At 31.9% G+C, this 21,675-nt stretch overlaps 1 protein-coding gene across 7 annotated transcripts in view; it reads left to right on the top strand.

Moving 5' to 3' along the window:
- Igfals_6 (nyctalopin) overlaps positions 1-21,675 on the top strand; it is a 213,783-nt gene that overhangs the window by 8,965 nt on the left and 183,143 nt on the right. For 2 of the 7 annotated variants that reach the window (XM_054233263.1, XM_054233265.1), the window contains exon 1: positions 17,651-17,864. The exons of the other annotated variants lie outside the window; for them this stretch is intronic. The gene's annotated coding sequence lies outside the window, so the exon portion shown is untranslated. Of the gene's footprint in view, positions 1-17,650; positions 17,865-21,675 lie in introns of those variants that run through there. 7 annotated transcript variants of the gene reach the window in all.

Raw genomic sequence — 21,675 nt, forward strand, 5'->3', positions numbered from 1 at the left:
CACCGTTACATATGTCCTTACGTACTTAACAACTACATCAATAAGCAAGTTGCCACAAATGCCACCACATACATAAGCTAAAGCATTAAGAATGAGGTTAAGCATAACAAATATGTTATAAAAGTAAATTTTAAAACAAATAAATGCAGAAAAGTGAAAACAATAAAACAACAACAGCACACAACATAAATGAAAATGAAGTGGCGTGAATTTTCACACCGTGCTATTAGACACGTACGGCTTTGCTACTGCGGCTGCTAATAGCGATGATGCATAATGTTAACAAATAGCTACAAGAATAACGTTTTAGTGCAGCAACAACAACATTTTCAAACAACAAAAAAATACGTACAAAGCAAATGAAAGTAGAATATTTATTTATGCTTTTATGTAGAACTTTATATGCGCTGTTAACTAAGCTGATTTATGTGGCAAGTCGCGTTAATACACTTGCAAGCAAATAAATTTTTAAATAACAACAACACTTATGTACACATATGCAGCGAATGACACACTCACCTCTGTAGCATACTGTCAGATGTTATATTGTTGTTGTTTTATTTTATGTTGCAAAATTAATTAAATGCTAAGTGCATGCGTACGCGCGGCGGGAAAACAACAAAAATAACAAAAAACAACAATATCAACAACAGTGGCAGGAAGCCGCATGCCACCACAAATGTGGCAGCAGCAGCCGCATTAAAAGCCAAACTGCAAATGAGCAGCGCGAACAGCGTTAAAAACAAACAAATTACATCAACAACAATAACAATAATACCAACAACAACAGCAGCCAATCAGAATGCATCATTAACAGCGAAAATTTTCAAAACCAAATCACTTGTGATTGCTGATCGTCGGCAGGCAGACAGACAGATGACGACGACAACAACACCAACAACCACCAATGCTGTCGATGATGAGTGTTTGCACAGCCAAATGGGCAATTTGCAAGCAGCATCAACAGTAACAGCATTTATAGCGATACAATGAAAAAACGCACAACGTTGCAAGCAGCTGCAACAGCAAATAAGCGTTGTTGCATGCAACTGCTAATATAAATGTGTGTGTGTGTTGCCCAGCCAGCCACTTTGCCATTTAGCAGTTGAAACTGTTTTGCTTTATTACTTGTCTTGTTGTTGTTGCTTTTGTTGGCGTTTACCGTTTAGTGTTTTGTTTGTATTTGTTGTTGTTGCTGAACTGATTTTCTTGTACAAATGCATCATTATTCGCAGCCATAAACTGTAGTTGTTGTTATTGTTGTTGCCATAGCTATTATTTTGTATTTACTTTTCTCATTATTCGCACTGTGCTGTGCTGCTGTAGTTTTTTCTCTTCTTTTAGGGTGCTGGCTTTCCTTCAAGCTGTTATGATCGCGGTTGTGGTTAGTTGTTGCTTTTGTTATTATTCTCAGCTGCTTATATTTATTACTCAGTAATTTTAATGTTGCTTGATTATTGAATTTTTTTGTTGTTTTAAACTAATTCTGTGCAATTACATTTTGTGTTTTTGCAATTATGAAAGCAGCTGCCTAATGCAACAGAAATTTTTATTGAAATTTCCTCTAAATACTAAAGTTTATGGAATTTGGTCGTTGCAACAAGCTTAGTAGCAACGAAGAAACCTTCTTAAAGGTTAAAACTATTTGAATTCAATCATATTCTCACAAATGAAGCCTCAAAAGCAGAATTTGGAAAATATATTGCAATCACACAGGCGTCAGTATACCTTTTATGGCTATATTGTGATGGAAAACTATTAAAACTCAATTTAAAGTAATAAACTTAACTTATCAATCATATTCTTTCATCAAATTAGTCTTAAATGCTGAAAATTTCAGTAATAAAAATTTAGCACATCCCCAGGCGCATTTTTACACAAAATAATAATAATAATAATATCTTATTTAAAGCTAACTTGAAAACTAAGTTCCTACGAATTTTATTTGATTCCAATTTATAATAATATTCTAAAACACCTATTCGCTGACTCAGTCCCATAAATGTTGAGCCTAAACATGTTTATTAAATAAAAAAAACATAAAACGTTGCATACTCACAGGCGTTAACAGTTATTTTATGTATTATTTGTAACAAATATGTACGAAAAACGCAATTAGAAGCACTTGAAATAAATGACACATTTTTTAGCTCTAAAAATTCTTCCATTTGTTAAAAACTTAAATATTAAGAAATTAAAAAGTGGTGCATATCCCGAGGCGAAAATTTTGAATTCCTACATTTTCATTAATGGCGAATATATTGATATTTTTTCAACCGGAAAGCGATGTTTACAAATTTTTACGCGGATTAAAATATAAAAAATAATGATTTTAAATATTTATTTTAAATTTTTTATTAAGAAATTTAATATAAAGTAAGTAAGTAATAGCAAGTTTAAGTTTAAAATTAGAAAAAAATCCATTTAATCAAGCTTTAATTTAGCCAATTTTCCTAATTCAAATATTTGAAGAGTTTGAAATGATATATTTTAACTAAATATAGTACGGATAAATGTTTCAAAATGCTATATATTTTTTATTAAACTATTAATTACAACGAATAAACTATATTTTCTCTATAATTACCATATATTTCGATAGAAATTATGCCTAAATGTATCGCTCAATATAGCTTAATGGTAGGTATCGTTAAAAAAAATTGCCAAAGGTGGGCAACATAATTTTTTTTATTGTCTTGGTATTAAAAAATTTTATACAACTACATATATAGTTAAGTGTATTTAAAACGTTTTAATGTTTTGAATTGTAATGTATCAATTTTTATTACAGTCCACACTTTTTGAGCTTACACTCATATACCTAACATCGCAGTTTTTTTGTCCGAAAGTATTTTTGTTTAATGTACTATTTAAAATAAATATTTCATCTAAACTTTAAATTATTGCGCTTTTATTATTTATCATCATCATCCTTTAAATAGGACAGTCAAACAAAAAAATTGTTGCCTACCATCAGGCGCAAATTTCATTTCTTCGCATTCTGACAAATTACGAGCCAACATTTTTGCAATAATACGTTTTATGACAACACAATTTTTCGTTTAACTAAATTCCTCTACAGCAAAATATAAATTAAAATAGGGATTTTGTTATGGAAAATTATTTTTACATATTTTTATAAAATAATTTGTATTAATATTTTTATGAAATATTTTCTTCATACAATTTCTTTTGCATAAAACCATAGTTTCCTGCTATTATCTGAAATTTATTTATTTCATTTTCATACATAAATATTTAGCACACTTCTTTACATTATTTAAAAATTCAAATTTAATTTCGAAAATTTTCACCTTAGCTACTAGGCGTCTTAAATATTCAATAGCTTTTCAAGGCATTTCATTTGAAATTGCATGCTATTAAAGCTGCTGCTTTCATTTATTTCACCACACACTTGTTGTTGTTGTTTTTGTTGTTTGCTATGAAATTTATTGTTCTTTTATTTATTCGTCTTCTACGTGCTGTGGTCTATTTTGTTGCTGTTAATATTCTATTAAACAAACAGCTGTGACTTTATTTCAATACAAATGCATGTAACGCAATAAATGTGCGTGTAGATGTAAGTATGTATATATGTGTGTGTTTATATGTATTTATACATATTCATTTCGTATTCATGCATTCTTAAAACGTACTTATTGCGACAAACAGCCATTTGTCTAACCGCCCAGTGTCGTATGCATATGCGGGCGTGCTGCTGCTGCTGGCTGACTAGTCACAGTTATCTGCTGCTTTTGTTGTTGTTGACCGCACAACACATGTATTGCATATTGATAGCTGTCTTGCTTTGGTATTAAATTTGGAAGCAATTCGGAGTAATATTATTTTCACACCAAAAATGTATATGGAAATTTTTGATATATATATAAATAATATATGTATATATTTATATATAGGTAACTTTACTTAAATACTATTACATATGTACACATAAAAATTAATTTCTCATAATTTTCCATCAAATACTTAAATACATATCCCATTTCGCTTTCATTTTATTATTTTCTTACACATTTCGCCTGCGGTAATTATACAACAGGCTGGCATGGTTGCCATATTCATAAAAAATCTGCTTATTTATTTACATTAGGGCTCTTATTTACAAGTCACCTTGCATATGCTTACTGTTATGAAATTTCTTTTGATAAAAAATTGTTTGTAAATAACATATGTATGTATATACATACATATACAATATTTAACGTTTTCTCTGCCGCACGAAAGTATGTGGAAACAGTTTTTCCAAAGCATTTTGTTTACTAACAACTTTGTATGCGGTAATTAAAGCTTTTAAGCACACACAGAAAAAGTCAATAATACAGCGGCACAAAGGCAAAGGCACACACATATATACATATGTGTATAAATAAATATAATAAACATGATATAAGTAATCATACGCCTGTGGCTATCATATATCTTAAATAGAATTGATATACAATTTAAATAAATATATTTTTTCATATAAATACTTACTTTCCTGTCTGCTTTGATATGCATCTCTATATCTTACATACTATGTACATACGTACTTACATAAGTACTTAGGCACATACATGGATATATTCGTACATATTTTCCTAAAATACAAAATGCTTTGACACTTAGTAACTTCAACTGCTAACTATTCATATAAGGGTAGGTACTTATAAGCGCATAGTTTGTTGGCAAAACAAATAATATAAAGAAAAAAATGGAAATGGAAACAGAAAGAAAAAAATTACAAAATAAAAAAATAGTTAAAAAATTAAGGAGAGAGAATAAAAAAATATAATTAAACAACATTAGAGAAAAATATGAAAAAAAAAATTAAAAAAAAACATAAATAGAATAAAAAATAACAAATAATTTAAAAAATGATAAAAATTAAATATAATAAATTAAAAAAAAAATTAATGTAAAAAATTATAAATAATATAAAATTAACATTGTATTAGCAATTAAAATAAGGAAAAAAAATTAGTTCAACATATAAGTTAAATAATTAAAAATTAAATGAAATTTAAAATAAAAATAAATTTAACAATACATAAATAATAATATAAATTTCCATATATTTAATTACTGAATTATAAAAATATGTGTGAAAAATATTTAAATTTAGTAAAGGTTAAAAAAAGATGATTAAACAATATTATGAAAAACATAAATACCTAAAATTAATCAAAATTAAATAAAAGTAATAATAAAAATAAAAATAGTATTTTTGAACAATAAAAAAAAATAAAATTAAAACAAAAACAAAAAAGTGCATTGAATAATTTTTTTTTTGTAATTATACGAATAACAGCATAAAAAAATCAAAATAATATTTATGTTTTTTTCTGACGAAGTTTTTTCTATAAATACATATATATTTCACCACGTACCACATTAAAATATACACTTCGACCCTTATATGCCTAGATGGACAACAGCGCAACAGCGTTGTACGCATAAAAAATTGTTAAACATACTCAAATAACCATAAATATTAAATACGTATCGGAAATCACGCCAACAACTAATGCCCTAATAAATTATTCACTATCCAGTGGTTAGTTGTAGGCGCATTTTTCGTATGCAAAGCACATGTATAGTTGACAGCAGTTAATATACACGCGCATACACACATACATTCCTACATATATATATTAAAACTCACATCCACATATACTCAAACTGGTAGGTACTCTATCTGCAAGTACTCGTGTGCGTGGGTGTTTGTGCACGGTCCTTTGTACTTACAACACGAACACATGTTGCTATATCTTTAGGCGGAATCTTCAAATGGCAGTAGCCGCACAAAGTTCAAAGACCCACAGTAGCGTTCGATTACCAATTTGATTTTATTCTTTTTTAATTTTTTTCCTTCGAGCGTCATTTATATTACATCGCTACTGGAAGTGATTAAAAGGCATGTCAATTTCTGTTGTTAGGTGTTAATAGCCGGAAAGAGTACTTTTTTCGATTACCAAAATTTTCGGTTTATCTATATGGCATTGCTTATCGAATTTAAATGGAATTACAAGTGGTTACAAAGACAGCAAAAAAGAATACTAGACAATCGTATGTGAGTGGAAAAGTAATACTATTTTAATGCGTAGAGAATTTATATAAATTTATTATAAACCGACTGACTGAACCTAATAAATCAGCTTAAAATGCTTTTGAAAACTATTTTTTAAACATTAAAAAAATAATAATTGTTTTACATTGGCAACCCTATTTAAATTTTTAAATCTGGAAAATATAAATTTTTTTATTCTTGAATGTTTTTTTTTTATATTTCAGCTTTTTTGTTTTTATTTTTTGTTCACTTTATAATAGGGTGCGTGACTTCGGTACAAAGCAAGTTAAATATTTTATTTATGCTCCTAATTGTAGGCAACGTCTTTCAGTTATTAATAGGTAAATGTCCCGAAATACACCTTTGCCTGCATGTAATGTATCAGTTTGTTTTCTATAATATCACTCAAAATATATTAATTTAATGAGTTCTACTGTCATTTCTGTCTTTATGCCTTATTTGCTTTCGCTATTTGTTAAAGTCAACCTCGCAATGGTAATAATTTGTCATAAACTGCTAGGAGTAGCTAGGACTACTTATTTTAAAATACTATCCTCCTGGTGTTTTCACATTCAAGATCAACATCCCAATGATATGAAAGTTGATTTAGAAAAATCCGCTCGGTGGTTACACCGTTCTACATAAGCTTAGCAATTGATTTCTATCAGGATTGAATCAGAAACTCTTTGAATAATATTAATATAATAGGCGGTGACTGGACTTAACTATTAACGTATTATATATTCCCCAGTAAAAATGAGATATGGATATGAGAGGATTTTTCAAATAATTAACTCTGAGAAATTGTGAATAGAGAGTGAATAAGTAAGGTCTCAATTATGCATATATCTCTAATTTAAATAGGTTGATGAAGTAAAATGAAATGTACAAATAAAAGAATGCTCCTTCGATCCTAATGACTTATTGTACGTTATATTTACGTGAGATCGATTTAGGTACCAGAAACGTTGAGAAACCCCTGGTGAAGTCCACTTTTCTACCGATTACGTTGATATTGAATAACTATAGGTGACAGAGGGTAATTAAGCGAACTAGTCATGAATATTCGTCGAAGAAAGAGATTTAAAATTATATTTTAAATTTTTTTTAATAATTCAGCGCTGTGCAATATATGTATATGTAGGTACATATGTATGTAAACATTTGTTGCTAAGGTAACTACTAGCAATTCAGTAGTAAATTTTGTCAGCAAACATTTTTTGTTGTAAAATATGTATGAAATAATTGAATTTACTGCACGTGAGAAAAGTATGTGAACACTTTATACTACATAATTATATAGATAACTACCATACCTATACCATATATGCTTAAATCCAGCACATTGTTATATTGTATGTGTATATGCAACATTTATTTACAATTTAGTAAAATATATACATACATATGTTTAAGTCAATGTGTGTCATTCAATATTTTCGGGTGTTATTTGAACTGCAATTCACAGCGTTGCTAATACAACACTAACTACAACAACAACAAAAATTACACTAAATTTTTATGTCATTGACATATGTAAATATGCAAGCAACAACATATGTACATATGTTTATAGATAAAATTCTTTGTTTGCATGTATTATATAGATATATACATAGTAAACCATATACATTTGTATATGCATATACAGCATAAATGGGTATAAACATAGTTTGTTGCTAGTAAGTTGCTGCTTTTATTGCTAAGCTCATTGTTCTGTTGCATATTGGCGTTATTAGGACATGTTAGTAGTAGGTGCTATTGGTTATACCTACGAGTACATACCTACCTATGTATATGTATATAATATAATCGTATATGTATAGTATATATGTATATACATATGTATAGTGATGACGATGATGAGCTTGATTACAATCATCGAAAAATTTGCATAAGTTATTCCACAAAACATACCGTAAATGACATGGCTGTCAACATGGGCTGCAACAACAACAATAACCATTTACAACAAAAAACAGAAACACCAAAAACAATAACAACAACAAAAAATTACAACAAAACAGAAAAAAGAATAGCTAAGAAAAAACAATAAATATCACAACAACAAAATAATAGCAATAGCAAAAACAATAACATTTTACAACAAGAACAATATTGAAATTTTCAAAAACAAATAAAACAACAAGAAAAACTCTAAAAAATAACAATATAGTAAAAAACAACAACAATACAATATCTAACAACATAAAAAACAATAAAAATGAAGTAACACCAACAATAGGAAAATACAACATCTAATAAATAACGATAACAACAACAACAAAACTCTGCTTGTAATATGTGTAATGCATGACAGCATTTTGTATGTATTTATGTACTATATATTCTAAAAAACAACAACAAATGCAGGCGTGTGACTACAACAAACTAAAAATTCAATGCAAATACACATACACACATACTACTACACTAATAAATGTCTACATATTTGAACATATGCTTTTTTGGACATGTGTACAAACATCAAAAACAACAATAACAAACTATATATAAACATACACACTCATTTATGTATATATAGACATGTGCTTAGGTGTGCACACACTCAATAGCAAAGCATACTATTAGCGGCATTAATGCATTTGTGGCAAGTGTTTAGCAGCAAAATTCGATAATTTATTTATTTACAGACGAGTATTATAATGACACGGTGTGAGAGTGAGGTGTAGCGCACAATTGGTAGAAGGTGTGGCACATACGACGCTTATTTGAATATTTGTCTGCACTTTATTTGTCTGGTCTCAGGGAATACGCTGCTTGACAGCCGTTGTCAGGGTTGTGTGTGTTTTTGACATATCAATATTTTGTTGCATTCGCGTGCACGTCACTGAGCTTGATGCGGGCATGGTTTTAACGCAATTCTAGGCGGATTTAACTGAATATTTTATATATATTTTTTGTTGTTTGGTAGTATGCGGGTATTTGTGTGTAATTTATATGCAACACACGTCACCATCTTGTGTAGTTACATTCGCAAATAGACAAATTGCATATTTGCGAACATATGTTAGACCTCTGTAGGAACGGAATGTGGTTCTCAAGTGCGTGGCAAGCAGTAGGAGCTGTTATGAAACGTATACAGTTTTAAAAAGAGCAGTAAATAGCAGTTCTCTATAGTTTTACGACAACACTCAGTATTAGTAGCGCTTCACCACAGTCACTGACTTGACCACAAGCGAGGCCTAGGTTCAACTATATCTTAAAATTGTATAATATACTTGAAATAAAAGTAATTCTAACCACTAGAACTCTTTTTAAGTGCACTAGAATAATTTTCGGACCCTATGACAACTGACAGCTGACAAGTGACAACTGCATTTTTGTTATAACTCATAATAAACGTACTGTTGACTACTGGATTTATTTGTAAATGCTCTAGAATAGTTTTGAGTCCACTGACAGCTGACAAGTGACAACTACTATTTTGTTGCTAATCATAATTCTAAGTAAAAATGTTGAAAACCAATGAAGGCTGGCACATATTAAGTGTATTTAGCCACTTAACATGAAGCAAATACTCCTTGTATGTTGAAAAATATATTGCAAATAGTTTAAAAAAAAAGACATTTGTATAAAAGCCACTGCTGTTTGCTTTTGTTTACCATGCAACGAAAACAAATCGAATTTCATTATCCATTATCCATTAAAACGTTTGTGTTTATTTACAACGAGGATATAGTGAGGTAAATAATTTTTCAATTACGCGTAATTCGATTCACTTTGATCTGTTTACGCCACAGAATAGGCCGTTAATCGTGCCACAAATGGCACTGGCTCGCTGGTTGGGTTGAGTTGTTTGTTTTTGTTGCCACCAACAGCCAACAACCAACTAATTATGCGCTTTAAAGCGTAAAATGCGCCACAGCAGCGTTCAAGTGGCAAGTAGCAAGAACAACAACAATTACAATAACAACGACAAGATCAACAACAACAAGAATCAACTAAAATTAAGAGAAATGCAAACACAAACAACAACAGCGCTGACAAAGTCACACGCGTGCAACAAAACCGCCAACTTGAAGAGTCAAAGTAAAACATGCAACTGCAGCATTAGTAAAGTAAACATTTTTTTTTTTTATTGCTGAAAATACGCTGCACATGTTTATATGTGTATGAGTATGTGTGGCATGCAACACCGTGCACACTACAAGTGTTACGCCCACAGCTGTAAATAGCGCTAACAGTTTATTTGTTAGTTCTCATACACACACACACATTTCCACCTTCTCACCGACTACCTCAACGTGAAAAAAATGCTCACTAATTACTTTCACCACACTTGAACTACTTTCGGGCGACCGCTTGCTTTGCCGTGGCTCCTCTAAACAGTGCCACAAGCACAATCATAAATACATATATAAATATATGTATTTCCACATAGGTGGCACCACTTGACTCGAGTACCAAGACCAACCGCCTGCAGCCTTTCGAAAACGCTACTACCCACCGGCAGCGCCCAAGTGCATACCCCGAGCGTCAGCAAACGCTTAGCATATTCCACATCGCCGCAGACAGATAAACACTCAGTTTCAGACTCCTATTTACATATATCACAGCACATATTTACATGCATTTCTTCTATATACATTTTCGTATGCACTTTCCACCACTCAGTTGACGTCGTCTGCTTAGCAGCCAAAGTTCAGCACTCGACCCCACCGTGACTTGTCTTCATTTAAATTTTAAGTGTTTCGTAGGCAAGCAAGCGCTTGAAGTGGCTTCTTAGCATTTGCCATGACCCAAACATCTACTTACTAAAAATAAATAAATACGTATATGTAACATTTTATCGTGAAGTGGTAGATTTCTTAGAAGCCAAGCTCTATATACATTGCGCTGTCAACGTGTGAATTTGCTCTAGATTTTTATACAGCTTTTTACCGTTAGTTTGCTTAGTTGGTTTTAACTCATAGAGCATATTGTTGGAGAGAATCTTTATTGGTAGATAATTGAAGAAGATCGACATTTTTGCTTAAAACTAGCTTTTGAGAAACACTTGCAATCATTTTTGAATCTTTAATATATTACTGCCAGTTAATTACCTCAAGATAGCCTCTACTGCTTTTTATTAAGTTCCATGGGTTCTCCTTAAATTTTTCTCATAAAATTTTTTAGGATTTTTAGTTACGTTCTCATTTCTTTTAGCCTAGTAGCGATCCTCGAGAAGCCTTTTCCAACCAATAAAAGCTCCAGCTTTCAGCCAATCAGCACTACCTTTATTGTAAATCATTGCTATCTACATATCTTGAGTTCTAATTATATTATTATTAGTATATGATTGTTATTTTCGAAATATCTAATGTGACTCGAGTGTGATTATGATTTTTTAAGTTAGTAACTGGAAATCCGATCTTCACTTTATTATAACCTCTCAAATATTTTTGGACTTTTGGGTTTGAAAAGTCCTGAGCTTTAGTGATCCGATTGTCATAGAGCTTTCTACAAATCAAGCTTTCTATAAAATGTAAGATTAGGGTTCGAAGAAGTTCTTTCACCTATATTTTTCTAATTAAATCCCGTACAACACGATTTAACTCTATCTTTTCACAGGTCAAGTTTGTCTTTGAGTTTTCAAATCAATAGCCTTGATGTCACTAAAAGTCGGGGAAGGAATATTCTGAACTCTATATATCTCTACAAGATCAGGTCTATACTCTCTTCATTCAATCATAGTATATTTTTAATATTTTGGTCTTCTCAAGATCAAAAAATAATTGAGAAGAACTAATTTTGAGCCGTTCCTTTATTTCTACCGGCGGGTAGTGCGAAACCCCTTTCTTCTTTGACTCCGAATATGAGATAATAATTCCTCGCTTAATCCGTCGAACATACTATGAGATATCACTCTTGAGAGGGCCATTAGCTACGTTGATTTTCTTTTATATAGGAGACTACTGGAACACTGTCTAGCTCTAAAATCACTTCCTAGCGAGGAGAGAATTATGAAATCAGTGCAATGAAGTAGTTAGGACTGTGGCCGGGTTTCTGAATAGATAGACAGTAAGGGCTGCAGGTCCAAAATGAAGAAAGGAGTTTCATCAACTGTAGCTTCTAATGAAATTTGCCCTTATATGTATATATCACTTCTTAACTATAATGTTAGAAATTCACTAACAAAGGACACATGCGACCTTTCATCGTATGAAAAAAATATTCCCTTTAAAATATATCTATTGAAATATCAAAAAAATTCTAAATTTCTTCTCACACACCTCCAAAGCTATCTAAATTCGCATAATAGGAAGATAATAAATTATGTTTTTTGAAACCTGATAAAAATCTTGCCTCATCATTGCAGCGCTTTACTTGCGTTTTCTCTCTTTAATATATTTTTATTGCCATTTTTTCATTCTCATTCATATTTGGTTTTTTAACAGCCAAATGATGCAGCACTAATAGATTGACTAGCGGCCGGTAAGTGCCTTCCATGAACCAAAATTCAGCGTGACTTACCGTAAATTGAAACGCCGAAAAGGTGGTAACGTTAGTTCCAGGAGGGTTGCGCAGTTATTGGCTTTGCTATTATTGCGGTGAATTTTTTTCCAACGAGAGATGGTGTCACTGATAATGACAAGCGGCTATATTGAGCCTTCATTAGCATTTAAGCATTGAATTATGGTTAAATTCTTTTTTTATTATAAAATGTTTTTTATCTCAATCAACTTTTTTTTATTCTTTTTATTTCCCTTTTTAACCACACACACCTCGCACACAATTAAGCCTTGTTCGGTGTCTGCTTATCAACAACCCCAGTTTAAATTTATCCTTCGTCCTTTTGTTGCTCTTTTTTTATGGATAGCTATCTACTTCTACGCTCCTACTATTTTATATGCTCTTCCATGATGTGTGGTGTTGTATGTATTTGTGAGCATATTTTATTTCTGTAAAATGTCTAATCATTTTTCGTGCAAGCCCTCAGCTGCCTATTTTTCTGCTGATTAATCATTACCAAACCCAGCTGTGGGCGCTTCGAGGGGAGTGAGGAAGAGGTTGCTACGAAAGGCGACTTGCGTTAATGGTAGGGGTTCCCTCGTTTCGAGGGTATTAAGTAGCTTTGTTGTTATTTTTGTAATTTTGTTGTTGTCGTACTTATAATTTTTTTTTGGAATTTTTATTGTTGTTGTTATATTTTTTGTTATTTTGGTTGCGCATATTTTATGCTAACCACAAATGTTGCACGCATATGTTGAAAGCATATTGCATGTGTGCCTCCTACTTTCGCCTCACCCATATCACTTCACTTCATTTATAATTTTATTTTTTTCCTTTATTCATTTATTTTATGTTATCTTTTTTTCGTGCGCTCAGCTGGCTTATCAAAAGCATATCCTTTACCCACACACCAACATTTTGAAACCACGCTCATCGCTCACTTGCGCAATTTTCATAACTTTTTTCACCCTGCTCACTCATTTCATTGTTGATGTTGTTGTTCTTTACGCTTTTCAGCTAACATGTCTCATTCATGCCCTGTGCAATTTTTTCCACAAAAATGCATAAATCATGCTTACCATCTTTTAATTGACTTGTTATTAACTCTTACTCATTGCTCCCACTTTGCCATGTCGCCACAGTTCCCTAACCCTTTGCGCTTCTCTCAGTGGTTTTGCATTACCCGCATCGCCTTGTCACAAGCTGTTCTTTGTTATTTCTGTTGTTGTTTTTGGTTCGCTTTCAACTTTCTTTTAATACTTTATTCATACTTTTAATTTTGAGTTGAATATTTTATGCGCTTTCCCTCACTCATTCTACCGCCCTCTCTCTCTCTCTCTGTGTGTATTCGTGTGTAGCTGACTTTAATGAGTTCTTTTTCGTAATCAATTTAGTTTTTTTTTGCTTACAACTTCTAAATTGAATTATTACGCGTGCCAAAGGGTCTCTTGACTTCTTTGTACGGCATGTGTTGCTGAAGTTTTCACAGTCTTTTTCCGTCACAATTGCGCCACAAGGGTTAATGTCATTTGTTCGGGGTTCTAAGCATCGTGTTGGAATTTAATTATTATGTTTTGTTGTTGTTACTGTTTACATGTTCTGTCAAAATAGGAGGACGTCAATTGAAGCAGAAACTATTTATTTCCTAAAAATAATTGAAACTGAAAGAGATAAGTCAATAAATTATATTTTGGGTTACGAAGAGAGGCTTCTTTTGTAGGTTTTTTTATATATATTCTATATCATTTAATATGGATATAGAGGATGTTCTATTAGTAAAAAAAAAAAAAACACTGATATTCTATAAAGAATATTATTGTGACAAGTTCCTTAAAGTAATGAGCTTTATTATCTCTACTATCTTTTCTCTTCGAAGTCATCTCAACATATAGTCCTCTTTTCAATTTCTCTCAAAATGGTGTTAGTATTTCTTTGGTTATAAAACAATGTTATACTAAAATTCTTCCAGCAAGCTGCTTTGAATGAATAATACCGATTTAATATTTTTTAATTTCTTATTATCGACATCCCGATATTGAATCTGGTAAAGAGATTATTGAAAAAACTTTTCTCGAATTCATTCCTTCTCTACATTCAGGAGTTTCAGGAGGAGATTCAGTTTGTTGTTGTTTTAAATTTTACAAAGGGTATTGGAAGTGATTTCAGTTACTATATGGTCAGTTATGGCCAGTTTGCCAGTAGGAGGTGTGTGATATGTTGATTTATACTCATAACCTCATATCAAGCTTAAAATTTCTAGAATTTAGGAATTAATAAATTTCCGTTCCGCTTATTAAGCTATTATGCTAAAACTGTTATGAGAATTCCATCATTTGCATTTTCACAGTCCAATTGACAATCTAATTCGATAATTTTAGTTAATAGGGCTACTGCTAACTAATGTCACTGACACTAAGTTATAGCTTATGCTTGACTAAACTTAATAACAGCTACAAATGCGTTTATCACGCCATTTGCGTGGACTTAGTCATTAGATAAAGTTACCATTCGCTACTTTGAATGTAAAAAATGCGAATGTTTTGAGAATTTTTTCTTGTCTTATTTTTTTAAATCCGCTTTTGGTTATTTATTCAGTTTATTTTGTTTTTGCTTTGCATTAATTTGACATTTTTATCGCATGTTTTGTGTTGCTGCCACAAGTAATTGGCATTTACTGACATTTCCATTTATGCCACAAGCAATTGTTGTCAAGTCAAATAATTTAGGTGACAGCCGTGGGCACAAAAAATGCAACAGACAAATGCGAACGAACACACAAGCTAGTCTTCAGGGGTACGCATGCACCCAACGAGGTGGTAATTAACAATTATTCACGGCTGCATGGGATTTTTGTGTGTGCGAAAGGCGTGGTGGCTGCTAAATAATATCAGAAGTTGTTGAAAATGAAAAAATAGAAAATTGAAATATTTGGTTTGACATTTTTTAAGTGTTTTTTTAATTTTTTTTAGTTGTTTTGTTTCTTAATTTGCAGTTACCATGGATTATAAAAATACAAGAAAAATTTAAATTAAAAAAATATTTATAATTTTTTTACATTAAAATTTAAATAATTTAAAATAAAAAAAAGTATTTTTTGGGCATATTGAAATTAAAATCCCAAAATTCTGAAATTATTTTATCTTTTTATTTTAATTTTTTTTTCAATAATTGTTTATTAATTTTTTTATACATTTTTTTTTATTAATTTCATTTTTACAAATATAAAAAAAAAATTTTAGTAAAAATTTTATAACAAAATGAAAAATTATTCAAAATTTTTAACTTAGTCCCATTGCCTCTTAGCCAAAACACTCAAAGTATGCCAATAAGGCGTTAAAAAATATTTAAAACAAAAAAATATTAATATCACACACCAACAAATCCAATTAAATTGCAAAAATTGTCAAAAATTATTACGCTGTCTTTCAAGTCGGCACGGCGTTGTCTGACTTATTGGGCCGATTAGCGATTTTCAATTCACACAAATAAATAATGCATGCACTGCATTGTAGCCACGCCCACAGCCATGTGCAACGGCGACGGATTCGTTGCATATTAAATAGCGACAAGTTGCCGCAAAGAAATATTTGCATTTTTTCGCACAGATTTCTAGCCGCGAGCAACTTCTAGACGGAGGTACAGATGTATGTATGTATGCTTTATACGTGTTTGGCCGTTGTGCGGCGCAAGTAAAGCAACGGTCTGCGCCGAAAGGAAGTTGCTATAAAAAAAAGCGAAAAATAACATAAATGGAGTAAATATAGACAAATAGTGTTAAGTACACAAATGCATTGATTTATTTTTGTTGTTGTTGTTGTCTTTTGATTTTATGTGAAAATGCGTTGTTGTGAAATCTTCGGCGAACTATTAAAGTACATCCGCCACTTAGCCAACTGCGGTGATCAAGCTGGAAATATACTTTCACAGTCATACTTATGTACATAATATACATAAAATCTATATATATATATATGTATATACAACAACTACGCAACAAACAACTCCACATCTTGCCTACTTCCTTCCAACTGTCATTAAACACTGCCACTTCCCCTGAAGAGTGCGTTACTCTCTCCATCTCTTTCACTCTCTTAATCCACCATTAGCCCCCAACCACTTGAAATTATTATTCCAAGCGACAATGTGACACTGACAGCGACACAGCGGGCGCGAGATGCTGATAACTCACGTTTGCCGCAACAACAACAACACCATATACATACACATACTTTTATATAAATTTGTAGAGCCTCTATAGCAGGTGGCAAGTTGTGCATCGTTGTTGTTTTCTCTACGGCCTTATTTTTGTTGCCACACTTTTTTGTGTTTTCATTTGTCTTTGGCTTTGGCATTTTGTCTGCATGCCAAAGATTAATGAATGGTTATTGAAAATGTCACTTTTGTTGTTTTTGCTGCTGTTGTTGTTTATCGTCTAGTTTGTATTTTTTATTGACAACAATTTCGTATGACAGCAATTCGTTGTGGTACTTTGAAATATGCAAAAATTAATGAACACGATTATCGACGAGAATATTCGCATTCACACCTCAGCTGCAAGATAGAAATCTACACACAAAATATATACTATATATTTATATACAAACACATATATGATATAATATGTAGATATGTATCTATGTAGCCAAGTGGGTAGTAAAGGAAGGTGGGCGCAGAGCCGACAAGCCGTACTTATTGATTTTATTATATCTAGCTTATTGAAATTGTCTAAATAGTTCATAAGTTTTCTCACGACACCTAGGCCACACCCTAGTTTTGCCAAGGTTTCGCCTTAGGTCCGCATAGGATTTGGGAAGAGAAAACAAATATGGGGATATAGTGATAGAAGTAGATGATAGCGATAGAGAGAGATCGATCAAGTATATTAGTCAAAGTGAAATTCCCTAGAAATTTTCCTTGCCATAAAGTTACACCTATAAGATTCTATTATTAATTTGAAAATTGGAATTGAGTCAATTAAGTTGATACTCGTACAAAGGAATCCATCCACTGGAGCTTTCAATCTCTTGGATAATAAAAATGGTCTGTTGTTATTCAAAAGCATTAAATATCAAAAAAGATTATTGACAGGTCTAAATACTATAAAATCAAACTGTTGTCTAGAAAGCAACCTATCTATGAGAAAATACTTCGAAATTATTTTTAGTGACAGTTAAAAATTCCAGATGATTGAGGTTCTTCAAACAAATTTTATTTGCTTCTGAGTTTTTTTTTAGGGGAAGCTATTATAAATTGTTTTAAAGCACAGGATTGCATTGAGGTCTTTTTCTTACATTTTCTGATTATTGATTGCCGAAGATTGCTTGTTATCTGTTTCTTTGTAAGTATGTCTTTCTCATATACATATGTAACTACATGCATAGAAAACTCTAACCAGCGTGCAGCAGCCCTTTAGCAAATATTTACGCTCAAATGCAATTACAAGAACGTGTCCTTTCACTATGCTCCACAGCACACCGGCGCACAATTGGACTGCTTACTGCGTGTCTGTCCGACTGTCGGCGATTGGGAGTAATTGTGAAAAAAGCAACGAACATATAGCGAAAGTCAGAGACGGAGGTGCTTGCAATACGTACTGGAATGTATTGCGGCAGCGTGTAATAATTTGTGTTGCACACTTGTGAGTTGCATGTGGCGTGCAACTCAATCAGCAAAATTTGTGAGCAACAATTTGTGGCAACAACCAGACACACTACTGCCACCATGTAGTTGCAAATGCCACAAAAATAACCGCAAATAACAGAAAATAGCCTGCAAATCAGCAGAGAAAGACTGAAAACTTTTTTTTTTCATTTTTTTCCCGTTTCTGCCACATGCATCATGGCGGCCGCCAAACAACTAATGCACGTTGCACGTGTGTTTGTCGTCTTTCCGCAGTTTGACGCCGCAATGGAACGTGTTTCCCAGGCGTACAGCAAATTGTGGCAATAATACAGGCTGCTTGCTGTGTGCATGTGTCTGCCACAAAACATCGAAATTGCAACAGAGATTGGCGAAGCTAAAAAGTAGGAAATATGCGCTGTATATATATACACATGTATGTATGTAATGCAAAAAAGGCAATAGAAATGCGCAAAAGTCGTCAAAGCACAGCAGCAACACGATGTGGCACGTACGCAAACAATTGCACTTACACACATACATGGCGCGGATTTTGTATTTGGGTTTAGTAAAAGAAATAAATAAATAAGTAAGCTGTCTGCAAATGCATTTGGCTGCATTTAAAGGCTATTGTGAGATAAAAAATTTAATCCCGAAATTTCGGGATTGCAAAAAAAAAACTCATTGAACACACAAATTAAGTAAATAAAAACAAATTATAAAAAAAATTTCGAACCAAAATTTCGGGATCCCGAATATCAAAATTTCGGTACTGTAAGTAATTGTAGTAAAACAAGTTTTTTTTTCAACTTTAGCTTGATTAATGAACAAAAAATTTATTTTAAGTATTTTAACATAATCCCGAAATTTCGGGATTATAGAAATCTCACTAAATGCCTAAATCACTTATTGTACTTTCACACTAACCTTAAAAGCGACTGCCAGCAGCCTCTATTGTTTTCCCAATCATAGCTACATATGGTATGTGCCACAAAAAGCCAGCGTTAGTCGTTAGCGTCCATTCGCTGATTGTCTACCAAAGCGCGCCGTGCATACCAACAAAAAAACCTAGTTGCAGGCTCTGTAACAGTTGCAATAAATATTATTTCTCAAATTGCATTGTAATGTGAGCTATAAAAAATGCAGCAATATGCCACATGCGGTAAATACAATGAAGCGAGTAAAAAATGTGGCATGCACAAATGCATGCCGCTTTATCTCTCTTATCCGTTGCATGCTGCAACCATACTCACTTGAATGGGCCAGTTAGTTCGCATTGATTCGTGTAAATTGCCTCATATTAATAAGCAATGCGTGCGTTTGCTAAAATGGCCACAATCTAAACACACACACTCACACAGATATTTGGTTGCACATGTGCGGCTTTGGCTAACAGCAACAAATGGCCATACAAATCTAACGCATTTTTCATGCATTTAACTGCGGCTTAAGTCGTCTAACGTTGTGCAGCAAGGATAAGCGCCGCCATGGCGCGGTCAGTGCAGTTTGTCGCATGCCACATTTGCTTTTTTCCTTCATTTGAGTTTACTAAAATGTTGAAATGTGTATATATGCCTCATTACGGTGCAGCAGAATCACAACATGCTGATTTTTTTGAATAATGGTAATATATGTACAACAAATTACTAAAACCCTCCTAGTTCCAATTTAAGTGAGTCAAGATCTCTAAGGAAGAAACTTTTCGTACCTAGAAAACTTTTTTAGGTCTAGCGCCTATTAGTGCTCTCTTTAAGTCTGTTCGTACGAGGTCTCAAAGTCTATTATTTCCTCTCTAGAAACCAGTTGGGGCTTATATCTGAAATTTCCTTCGTTGGATTTTTACTTTCCAAAAACGAAAGCTAGATCATCCAAAATGTTGCCTTCAAAGCTTGTGCAGTGTAATTTGTATTTCATATAGTCGTTTACGGTCTTTTATCTATGAGAAAGCAGTACTATTTAAACGTTTGATTACTGTTGTTCGAGTATACTTCCAACAGTATATCGAAACTGTTGCTCTCTCAAATAAATAACTAACTAACTCTACCTACCCGACTAAAACTAGTCTAAACTGACTTTAACCGTCTTCAATATAATTATTTTATCATCCTAATTGTTATATATAACTAAACAAGTTCTAATAGGTATAAGAGATAAGAAAACATTTTTTGGGCCAGGTTTCGGAGAGCTTTTTGAAGGGCTTTTGGTAGAAGTAGTTATATATTTCATCGAAAACTAAATTGATGAAACCAGCATATAGATATTATATATTATTATAACAGTGATAGAGCCTATTTTTCATACAAAAAACTGTCCTTAACCATTCCAGGTCCTTCGCTAATCAGTAATTTTGACCAATTTTGATCCTTTAAATGACACTCCTGTATATAAGTATGAGTTTTCTTTAGAGTTTTAATGATTTTCGAGTTTTCTATTTGAGGGTTCCGAAATGAAAAATTTAGGTTAGATAACCATGACCTATAGTTTTAATTCATATTCAGTTCAAATCTGGCCTGAAATTACTTTGGGGAAATTTTGCTTTAATTATAAAAAAAAAGTTTAAAAAAACAAATTACAAAATATGAGTCCCGAAATATTGGGATTAAAATATGGGATCTTAAATTCTTTTTTATAATTTTCAACTTAAATATAGCTTCCTATGGCATAATTATGTAAATTAAATTGTATTTTCATATTTAATGGCGAAATTTCGAGACAAACCTACAGGATTTCGATTTTGTATGATTTTACAAGTTAATACATTATTTTTTAAGGCAAATTTATTTATATTAAATTTTTTATTGTTTTGTTGAATATCTTATGTTGAATTATGCAACATTTTGTTCCAAATATATGTATGTATGAATGTTGCACATATTGTACATATATTTTACTTTATAATATTTAACCGTTTAATTATGGTGCAAGTTTTTCTCAATTTTATATATATATTTATTTTCCATAATTAAATTTTACATGCTTCACTACCGTGAAACACATTCATTTATTAAATTAAAATTGTTTATTAGGCCTTCATACATACATACACATCGGTTAGACTATAGGCATCGCTAGAAGCAGCTTTAAATACATATGAATATTTTGAAAAAAAAACACCGTTATATATTCGTAATAAATTCTGCTAGAGGCAAATCAAATTTTATTTTACTATATATTTATGCATATACACATACCTACATACAATCATATATGTACATACATATGTATATTATATACATTTCATATTCATATTTTCACAATTAAATGATTGTAATCAGTTGATGAGGATTTTCACCGATTCGCCTCGTAATGCTGCATTTAATTAACTCATCAAATATTGACTACAAATTAAAAGTGAAAATATGAATTCATTTGGCCAATTGGCTTTTCAATTCTTAACACATTGTGGCAGACAATATGCATATTTTCTCTCTATGCCAACACAAACATATGTGGGCCTCTATGTGTGTTGCCACTTGTATGCGTGTGTGTGTGTGTATACACCCTTGGCTATAAAAAAACAAAATATATTC

Source organism: Zeugodacus cucurbitae, chromosome 6, assembly GCF_028554725.1.
Source record: "Zeugodacus cucurbitae isolate PBARC_wt_2022May chromosome 6, idZeuCucr1.2, whole genome shotgun sequence".
NCBI classification, from domain to species: Eukaryota; Metazoa; Arthropoda; class Insecta; order Diptera; family Tephritidae; genus Zeugodacus; species Zeugodacus cucurbitae.